The sequence below is a fragment of the Mya arenaria genome, chromosome 11 (assembly GCF_026914265.1).
Source record: "Mya arenaria isolate MELC-2E11 chromosome 11, ASM2691426v1".
NCBI lineage: Eukaryota > Metazoa > Mollusca > Bivalvia > Myida > Myidae > Mya > Mya arenaria.
The window spans coordinates 27,414,702-27,426,893 of NC_069132.1; positions in this window are offsets into that span (position 1 = coordinate 27,414,702).

Sequence of the window (12,192 nt, forward strand, 5' to 3'; positions counted from 1 at the left end):
TATGACAGTGGTTCAACACATATTTTATACAATTCAAAAATCAAAAGAGTTTTAAGTAATGTAAAAATAGATCGTATGATGTGAAGAGTTAGTAACTAAGGCCCAAGTCTATCACACATAGGTCATTGAACACATACAGCCATTTCATTAAAGCACTCCGCATACAACTCATGGCCTTCCGCTGTGATTGTGGCATGTCGGAAGAAATGTTGCTGGGGAACTGTAGGCACACGATTCAACGCCTAACAAAAACCAAACGATAGAACCAGAACGACACATGACAACAGACACAGATTACATGGATACATAAATACATAAATACATTTTAACAAATATTAAGCTATGTGTCTTTTGTTATAAATGTTTGATACTCACTTTCTAAATAACAAACAATTTGATGCGATAATAAGCACGATTTCGAACGTACAGACCATATTTGATATTCTTCAAATTAAGAACATTTTAGTCTCTCAGAAAGAATAATGATAGCCCTGTCAAACGAAAAAAAACACCTTTCTTAGACGGAAATAAGTGGCTTTCGTGGCTGTTATAATCTCATTTAAGATAGTATTTCATGGGAGATCATTAGACAAACATATAAACAGAGACATGAGAATTTAAGTAAGCAATTTCGTCATCTTCTTAATATCACGAGCATAATTTGAAAATAATATTATGACGTTTTAACCTTTTCCCAAGAGTTAACTGTCAAAGAAGCTATCCATTTATGTAAGCGAAAATTTACATTGTTTTTGTAATGGAATATGAAAGGAACAAGGGCGAGCTGCTTACGTATACAGTACAGATGACACGAGCGTTGTGTATTTACATCAATAATACATTATTTTGTTTATTTAAAACCGATTTATAATCTAGGAGGTTATTTTGAATGGTCAAAAACAATCATTTTAATAATTGGCAAAAACTTTCACTTGATGACGAACGTACCGCGACGTTTTCGTAGTGTGTACATTTACGGCTATATGAAACAAATGCAGATTTATGCTAGTTCAGCTCTGGTGTATTATTCAATGGACGTAGTGTAACGAAAGAGGGAAATATCTTTGCAAATACTGCCTAAACATGCCCGTACACATCATTGGCGTTTAACAATGACAATAAACAGGCCAATAAAGTGCATGCCTTTACTGAAATCCTGTTCCTACTAGGTAGTTGATACTATAGATAAAGCGCACCATTCTTTCTTTTCAGTCACAAATCAATCCTTTGACATTTCACTTTACGTGCTTGGAATCATAGTGTCTTCCTTCCAAAGTTATAAACAAAACCATACAGTGTATGTTCAACAACTTTGAAAAAGGTAAGGAATAAAATTTATAGTGATTAAAAAAGGCTCGCCTGTGTCAGACTTGAGACCATTCGTAACATGGGCCCAGACTTAAGTATTTTGTTCATCGGTTATGCAAATCATAAAAATGAAGCGTTCTTGGTGACAGTTTTGATTTTCAATTCTTACTTTTTATGTACATGACCCATAGTTGGAACCGAAAACAGATAAAAAAAAGGCCATCTGCAAATCTTATTTTCCGACATGCAGCATCTTGTCGATGTTTCAGGTACATTTTCTTCGATCGGCAATGTCACATGCTGTGTTCCTCAAGATTCTATTCCTGGTCCTTTGCTCTTTTTAGTTCATGTGAATGATATGTCAGCAGTGGTAAGGGATAAACCTTTGCTGTATGCTGATGATTCAGCTTCCCTAGTACCTGGGAAAACTTTGACTGATGAGATTGCTTTGACTGAAAATTTGAAGGAAGTAAGTATGAACCACAACCTGATCTAGACTTCAGGTCAAGAACACTTTTAAACCCTTGAACCTGTAACCAGTTGAACAAAGTGTTAAACAAATTATGCTGTGACAGATTTTTGCTGTACAAAACAAGCTTGCCCAAGCTTTTTTTTTGATTATTTTGAACTACTTCATATATCCTTCGACATGATGTAAAATTAGATTTATTCAGTGATTTTGTGATTCTTGCCCGAATCTGTTTTTCGTAATACAATATATGACATACATTCATATTTATTTTCTACAAACAATTGCCTCTCTATGTCATGCCATCAATACTGAGGTCCACTAAGGAGCAAGTCATGGATTTTCAGCGCATGATATAGTATTTCATATTTAAATGTGTATTCTATTTGTTGTGATGTTGTAGACAATGTAATAATATTTCTTTTTCCTTTACCGAATTAAATCTATCTATCTAAATCTAAGGCAGACAATAAAGTAATGCATGTAACTATTATCAATATCGCGCTCATTAAAAAAATGCTCATATAATGAGTATTCACAGGTACATTTTGTTGACACAGGTTACACAGAAGATATATAAATACTACCAAGAATTCCAACAATTCTAGTCCACATGCGGAATGGACATTTCTCAATGACACGGACATGTATAACCTTTTGCACGAGGAAGCCCGTTGCAAGATCGTCTTAACATAAGAGTATTCATGAATGTTTTAGTCCGTACTTGTTTTGATAATCATATCATCAATAAAGTTTGACATATCAGCTGTAAATATTACTTAAAAGAATATCATTAACGTTGTTCAATAAAGGTTCTTGGCATTTAATGTCGTCTAAGGAAAATGGACGATAAATTATTACTCTATAGTCTATATTACTATAAATGAAATTAATGTTGTTTCTTAAAAGAATGCATCATTTATTTAGTTCAAGCTTTATATAGAATTACATCTATTTCTCCGTACAACATAACCTTGACACCGGTAACCAGCCAGATTTTATTTTTATTTAATTTTTTAAAAGAGTATACAATGAAAACTACAAGCACAGTTGTCAGAAATCTAAATATAGACCCTCAAAATTAAGGCAAAAACGAACTGACTGGAGACAAAATGGTAAAAATACCACGAACAGACAGCATACACACATCAAAATATTAAACGTAATCAATGAATGGTGGGATTACCGAATTGAAACGGTCCGTGAAACACTGGAACCATGAGTTAACAGGTGGTTTAATTTAGTTTATATGCGCATAACCGCACACCTGTCCCAACATCAATAATAAAGAATAAATAAAATAAAAGCCTTATCTGACCCAGCATCATCTTGAAAACAATGAAGAGTAAATTAAAATTTACTTATCAACTGATAAAGTAATTTCAACTATTCAGCGACCGGATAAGACTTTACCACTAACAAATGAATCAAGCCGAAGCAACAGTGTCAATTAAGTAAGATGCAGTTATACAAAGAAGGGTTAATATGAGAATAGTTTAAGGTTTTTAGATTTAACAATAGTCAGGCTATCTCTCGTTTCTATGTTCACATGTATCTTTTTTCTTCGTCTATTAAGTGATGTTGTAGAAATACGGTAGTATTCAACGAACTTGGTAGAATGGCATTAAGTGACTTTTAACCAAACATTAGACAAATATAGTAAAAAACCCATACAAGACATCAAACTCATGTATTTACATTAACAGCGTGACATGCAAAGGTATATCTCAGAAGGCATCAACTGTTGTAACATCTTCCAATAACAGATCGTGCTGAACAATATAGATTTCTTCAAATGCATCATAGGAAAGATAGAAGGCTGATGAGTTCACCGATATTTTTGTACAAATTGTGGTAAAGGTATTCCAATTTGAATTCCAATATGAGAAAATATAGACGTCTATATAGACATTAAGCTGACCTTAAAATAACCTTAAAATAACCCTTCTGTTTGCATACAACTAACTTAATGCAGACACAACTCGGACATGCTACAGTAGGACGGATCAATGGAGATTGGTTATATAATAATGCACGAATCAAAGTAGTGTATCTTAATAAATATGTGGGAGCATCCTTCACATCCAAACTCTCATGGCCAATGGGGCCACATTATCAACAATAGTTTTAATGTTTATGAAAGAAAGAAAGATACTAAATGGATGATTTAGAAATAGATAATAGCTCTGAAAGGTTCATCTCATGAATCACATGTGTCGCTTTCCACCATTTCGTCAAAAAAACTTCTGATTCATAGTATGCCCTTGTTTCAATTTAAAGTTTCAACCCTGACATTTCGCTAAAATATGTTATTTCCTACGAAAACAAGTTAATTATCTGGAAAGTTTTTATGATACTTAATCCGTGAACAGTTGCACCAGAGAAATGTCAGAAAACGACATAGGTCGTGATATGCGGCTTAAGCGTTAACTTGATCTTTAAATAGCCGTCGCCAGTTGGAAGTAGAAAACTTGTAACAGGAAAAGCCTCCCAGTGGAAATATATTACGCGTAGCAGTGCGATATAAGAACGGCCAGGTTAAGCCATATATGACCAAACATCGACTACAAACCACTCTATGTAGTGTGTGATATGTACACATTATCGGTTGTATTCTCAAGTTTGCCTTGACACATACTAGGGCGTACACAGTTATGTATGTATCACTACAATAGACATCGTCGTGTGCTCTGTCCCGAGAAGCCATGATATAAATAAATTAAACGAAAATTAAGCAATATTTGGGCGTTTTGTTCAATGTTTATACTTAATGGTATTCCGGATACCAGTTAAAAGTTCAGTAACCAAAAACTAGAAACATAATAACATGCATACACTTGACATAGTTGTAATAACTGGTAGGGAATATCAGGGAGTATAAGTATGAAGAATTTCAATTGTCAAACTCTCACCAAAATATCTGTGAAGTACTGCATATATATCCATTTGAAACTTTTAAATTTGCACAATGTCACAGGGATCTTGACCAATGACTGTGGTTTTACCCAATGACGCATTAATCATACCATATGGCACTCAAATCGAGCACAATGACACAGTGATATTGCCCAATGACACTGTGATCTACAACATTGATACAGTGGTCTTACCAATGACACAATGATCTTGCCAAGTGACACTGTGATATTGCCAAATGCCACAGCGATCTTGCCAATGTTACAGTGATCATGCCCTATGACACAGTGATCTTGCCAATTTGTCACAGTTATCTTGCCTTATGACGCAGCGATCTTGCCCGATGACACTGTGATCTTACCAATGACACAGTGATCTTGCCCAATGACACTGTGATCTTACCAATGGCACAGTGATCTTGAATGACACTGTGATCTTAACAATGACAAAGTGATCTTGCCAAATAACACTGTGATCTATTACATTGCCACAGTGATCGTGCCCGACGACACAGTGATCTTACAAATGACACAGTGATCTTGCCAAATGACAATGTGATCTTGCCAAATGACACAGTGATCTTGCCCAATGACACTGTAATCTTGCCCAATAATACTGTAATATTGCCCAATGACACTGTAATCTTACCCAATGACACTGTGATCTTGCCCAATGACACAGTAATCTTGCCCGATGACACTGTAATCTTACCAAATGACAATGTGATCTTGCCCAATGACACTGTGATCTTACCCAATGCCAGAGTGATCTTGCCTAATGACACTGTGATCTTGCCCAATGACACTGTGATCTTGGCTAATGACACAGTGATCTTGCCCAATGACACTGATCTTGCCTAATGATACTGTAATCTTACCAAATGACACTGTGATCTTGCCCAATGACACTGTGATCTTGCCTAATGACACTGTGATCTTGCCTAATGACACAGTGATCGTGCCCAATGACACTGTAATCTTGCCCAATGACACTGTGATCTTACCAATGACACTGTAATCTTGCCCAATGACACTCTGATCTTGCCCAATAACACTGTGATCTTGCCAAATGACACAGTGATCTTGTCTAATGACACAGTGATCTTGCCCAATGATACTGTGATCTTACCAATGACACTCTGATCTCCCCCGATGACACTAATCTTACAAATGACACATTGATCCTGCCCAATGAAAAAGTGATCTTGCCTGATGACACTGTGATCGTGCCCAGTGACACAGTGATCTTGCCTGATGACACTGTGATCGTGCCCAGTGACACAGTGATCTTGCCTGATGACACTGTGATCGTGCCCAGTGACACAGTGATCTTGCCTGATGACACTGTGATCGTGCCCAGTGACACAGTGATCTTGCCTGATGACATTGTGGTCTTACCAATGACGACATGATCTCGCTCAATGGTATTGTGATCTTGCCAAATGACACAGTGATCTCTGCCAATGACAATGTCACTTCGACATTATCTAATGCACATTAACTGACTTACCGAATGACACTGTTATCTAGACCTTTTACAGTTTGATCTTGCCAAATGACTATGAACGTATGCAGTGACACAGTAGTGGCCAAAAGCAATAATAATGAGGACAATTAATAAGAGACACAATACGACAAACGCAGTTTACATAAAATATACAAATATCGTTTATCAAAAGGTGATGGTGTTATCGATGAAAAACAGATAAGCCTTTTAATATTGTGCTGCTGTAATGCACTGCCATAGAGCGGAACACAGCATACCAGAACAAATCATTGTTCCAGTGATGTGAGCCAGCTGCCTATTTCCATAGGGGAAGTTCGCGTTACATTACCTTTTCGGAGGAAATTTTAATAGTTTAATATTTTAATAGTATACTACAAAAAAACAAAAACAAATTCAAAATATATTTTCCTTTGTTTTAAAACAAAACCAAGATATATGTGTAGCCGGTACAAATCTAACAGCAACCATTACTGTAGCACAGCTAAACCAAACATGGCAATGTATAGATTTTTTTTCTTTTAATTTGTTAATGTTTAAAAACGGGGAGTAATGTGTATGTTTTAAAAAATAAGCATGTATTTTTCCAAAGAAGGTGCCACAAAGCTCCCAAAGAACTTTCCGAAAATACATATTACTTAAGTGCAAACAGAACAACAGTTTGATTTGTTAGTGTGAATGTAAATTCTAAAAGTTCAAGCACATTTATAAAAAATATCCTGCCTTACACTGACACATAACGCGCTCTTAAAACAAACTACACTATCTTGGGTATTCTTTTACAGGGGAATATTTTAAGATACGGTAATATAAAACTTCGACTCAGCTTAAGGAAATCTTCCGTTTGATATATAATTGACAAAATAATATAAAATTTATTTTGATGAACTTATAGACAACAATTAAATGCATCGCTAATTATATTATTGTTTATGAATTCTTCATCAATTGTGATTGAAATTTCCATTAATCATATGTCTGATAAAACCCAAACAAAAGGACCGTGATTTTCAAAAATAATAATACATAATCTTATAAAAAATACTTCTCGGATAAGATTAAAATAAAATTGTGAGTTCTTGGGATTTCTTTGAGGCATTGACTTGAAACATACGTGGGCGAATGAAATAAATCAGCTGACATTTATTTGTTTTGGGAACACTCGCTAATTAAATGTTTACTGTTGATAACAACTTTAATGTTCCTTTGAGCCATAAAAGACAGAGCTAAAACACATCATAACAATCCTAATAAAGGCCGTTCGCAGATTTTAATCATTATATTTCAACACTACCAATACCTTCTTATTCTTTGTATCTAGTAATTCATTACCGATTTTAATTACGATTAATCTGAAAACATAACTTTTCACATCTATAAAATATGTGGGAATGACACGAATTATATCATGATAACTGTTAAATGTGTAATTCCATTATTAAAACAAGTAGCGTGGTTTTGGGTTCATCATATGCTGCAGACGTTAGCTAATTACATTATACTTTATAGTTAATGATTCAAAGATAGCGCAAAATACACTGTGAGTGAACGGAAATAGTCTGGAGCTATGCATATATTTAGCACAGTTATATGCAGAGTTCAGAGAATGTCTCGAAAAGTTTTTTTTCGCAGCGAAGAACAAATTTATATTTTGCTATTAACTTCATGTTGTTGTCTTTAGATTTCGATTCCTCCTTCATTCATAATATTCGCTAAATATTGAGCCAGTATCTCTAGTATTTCTTCTAATAATAGTATCATAAGAGCCTATCGCTCTTCATTTCCCCATGAAATTTACTTAAGACGAAGAGCAACGCAAATTGCCACAAATTGATCTATCAGACTTCTTAATTAGAGTTGGCGACAGTGCAGAAGACGCTTGTGGCTTGTATGGGAATTGTTTTGGTGTCGTTATACTCATTGTTTCAATGGAAAAGTGCACGAAAAGACATTGACAAAATCTAGATTGTGACAAAAATGCTTAAAAGATCATTACATTATGGGGTCTTTATAATTTCTTTTATTGGAACCATTGGTAGCTTGATGATAATATTCAAAAATATAGACATAATTTATCGTAGCCTTTTTTATCTGAATATATCTATTATAAGCATTATATCATCCGAATAACATTCTGAAAGTCCATACATACCTTTCACCATCTTTAAATAATAATGTAGTTAACAAACGTATAAGCATATCCGCAAAAGGTGGAGTCATTAGTATTGACTGAATACTAATTATTTTTACTAATGAAACAAAGCATCACGTCATAAAAAAGTAAATTCCACGAAAAATGTTCCATGCATGTGGTCATTGTTTTCGTTACGTACATGTAACAGTTAATATTTAAAGATTTTAAATTAATTCAGACATAATTTTGATGAGTAGTCAATTGACTGTAATTGTTGTGTCGTTTTTCTTTTGTTCAATGTCTCTTTGACCTTTACCTTTGCAACTCATTAGGTTCGTTGTAGTTTGAGTTGCTTCGCTTCTTCCTGTAGTTCCCGTTGCACAAATGAAGTTGTTAAATTTACATTATAAGCAAGTGGACATTTCAAATATGATATATGTTAATGTTACTTTTATTTTATACAAACTTCACACGCTGGAGAGTCGACTTTGCCGCCTTGGCAGTTTCCTAACAGAGCCCTGGCGTCGATAATAGGTCTTTAAAAGCAACCATCACTTTAATAAACTGCTTTCGCTGAAATGCACGATACTATTGCCCGGAAATATGTGCCTCATTTTACTGCCAAACATTATTTAAAGAGAGACGACAAGAGTCTCCCAGGAATGTTCACATACGTTTCATAAGTGTTTGGAAAACGACGATATTTTGGTAAACGCCACAGTGAAAATACCAGATTCACTTTTCTATTAATACTTCTATTCGAAAGATTTAACAATAAGTGTGTGAGTAAATAAAATAACAGTAACAAAATTTGACACAAAGACAAGCTTTTAAATTATTATCAAGTATATAAAAACTGTACATATTGATATGATACCAGATACATTTGAATATTTGTTTTGTGGTCATTGCATTGATAATATTACTCTTTTACTTTATTTATTGACTGACAGTCAATGTCAAATTATCTGTTTCAGAAGTTTTCTCTGTCTGTGATATTTAGCGTTTTGTTCAAACATAATGCAACTGCACCGACTGTCCCAACTTGGAACTCAGTTCCCCAACTAAGTAAGATCAACCACAATATGTGGAACAATGGAAACGATGGGTTTACAAACCCACTAGTCAAACGCATAGTACAATGGATACGATAGGTATACAATCCCACCAGTATAATACCTAATATAATGGAAATGACAGGTAATGATACCCACCAGTGTAATACCTAATATAATGGAAATGATAGGTAAAGATACCCACCAGTGAATGCCAAATATAATGGAAATGATAGATATACAAACCCACCAGTATACAAAGGAAAATATTTGTATAAATACCCACCAGTGTAATACATATTAGAATGGAAATGATAGGTATAAATACGCACCAGTCTAACATATAATACAAAGGAAATGATTTGTATCAATTCCCACTAGTCTCACAAATAATACATTGGAAATGGTAGTTATATAAACCCACCAGTCGAACATAGAGTACTATGGAAATGGTAGGTATACATAACCACAAGTACACAATATGAATATTTTGCGGGAATATCAGCCAGCCTCTCCAGTAGTTAATATCATGTGATGCGCAATTGTATAAACAAAAACGCTTTTGGCGGCGGTTGGACTCTTAGTTATGTGAAGTCGATCGACATTCCATACAATTGCACTTATAAGATTTCACTGGATGAATTGTGGCGGATTTAAAGCCACGATCTCTCGTTGTTTCAAGAACTTTAAAAATCGAATTTTATTTCAAGCCCGTTGTTTGATACAACGTTAAAGATAGTGTGCACTAACAATAGATTGACAACCATTTATATTCAGAATAAATCATTTTGCAGACTGATATTAAAAGTTTCATTTTTTCCTGGAAAAAGTCGTGCATAAAAACAGTTAATTTGTCTTTCTGTTTCACAAGAAATAACTTTTATTGACAATTACAAACAAGCACTATTAAAGTTTATCGATTAAGGTCTACAAAAGCCTGACCAGGATTTGAAGCAAGCTTTATACAGAGTTCATAGTACATATTTGTTATTTTCACACACACAAAAACGGGTTGCTTCTTATCAACATTCTTCTTCATAACGCAGTCGATCATAACATTCTAAAGTTTATTCGCTTAACCTTAAACATAAACATACAATTTTGAATTTTGACAACTTTTGCTGCAATAGTGGCAGATTCCGATTTGTGTTTATTTTGTTACATAACACACGTTAAATATCGATAGATCAGTGGTCCAGCGGTACATTATCTCGTATAGCAAACCAGAGGTCACGTGTTCGAATCCTGCTGCTGGTCAACAAAACAACAACAACAACAACTTTTTATCTTTTTTCTTTGAATATCTTTAAAAGTTATTTTATCTTGTGAATTAATTTAAACTTAAACTTTAAAATTATATTTGATTACATAAATATCGCACCTTATGGACGTGTTCAAACTTGAGCGAATTTTTAAAACATTAAAAAAGTAAGACAAATATAGTGTTAAGATGAAAGGTTGTGCTTTAGCAAAATGAGGGTTTTCATAGAAAAGTAACATGTTATGATAGAGCTCAGAATAACATCCTATTTGTTTTTCTTTCATTGGAATCATTTGAATTATAAATAACTGTTCATGTCTTCAGTCAATTCAATGTCCAATATGGAAGACGATAACAATATAACAAGTTCAGAATAACAATGAGATCACCTTTACCTTTTTTGGGATAAATTGAAATATAAATAGAAATATATATTTTCAAAACCCCTGTGGGAACAGGTAAAATATTTACTTTTGACATTTAATTAAAAAAAAACAAAAACCTAAATGATGAAGATACTTATCACTGGCGCATAGGTCAGTCGGCATATCGTACAAGACAATAACATATAAGAAAAACATTAAAAAAAAACTGTTATACACATACAGCCGCCTGGCTTACTTCTAATATTTATGGGCATAGTACCTCATTTAAGTTCGATCAACAGCTAAATAACTTTATTATCTCCGGAGGTATGACGCATGAATTGTCAAAATTCGACCTGATAACTTTGTCCACCCTCTTAATTGAGCATTTGTTTTCCAATCTTTACCACACTTGATGTTAATGAAATAGAGGATATTTGTTTATTTCAGTGTTAGATCGTTTTTTTTTTTATATCACGAGTGTCATAGAAAAATATGTGGCGAATAATCAAAGTTTTATAAGTGCATATATGTTCCAAAAAAATCACGAAAGCACTTTTGTTTGAAGCGGGTCATGAATACCAAAACAAATTACTACGCCGCCATATATTGAAAGAAAATTTGAAAGGTCGAATGTGTTAGCAAAACAATTGCGGATAATCATTGGATATAAAACATTTTTCTTAGTTTTAGAGTATGTTTCACGATACATGGATATTCAGTCATCTCGCTTTCAGAGACCATTCAGTTTCGCTTGAAGACAGTTATTTTAAGGTAAAGAGTGAATTTGTTGTTGACAAGTTGTTGACATGTTCGTATTACAAGGACAAATAGTTCAAAATACACTTGAACGATGATATAACATTCTATTTATGTTCGAACAGTTGTTTTCGTCTGTATTTTGTTTGTTATGAAAGCAAATGTACGAAAGTTCAGCTTCAAGATCAAAAACAAGTTGTTATTTTTTAAATCTTTATTTTAACTGATGTAACATGGGATTGTCTTATAAATTTAAAATATCTTATTTGCCAACATTTTATGGTTAAAAGTGAGGTGTTCTGTTTTAATCAAGAGGAAGTAACTACAATGGATTTTAAAAGTAGTTCTGAAAGTTTATATTTTCACTCCCTATTATTTCAACAGGTAAATGTGATATAAATAGATGATTGTACATGTAAATT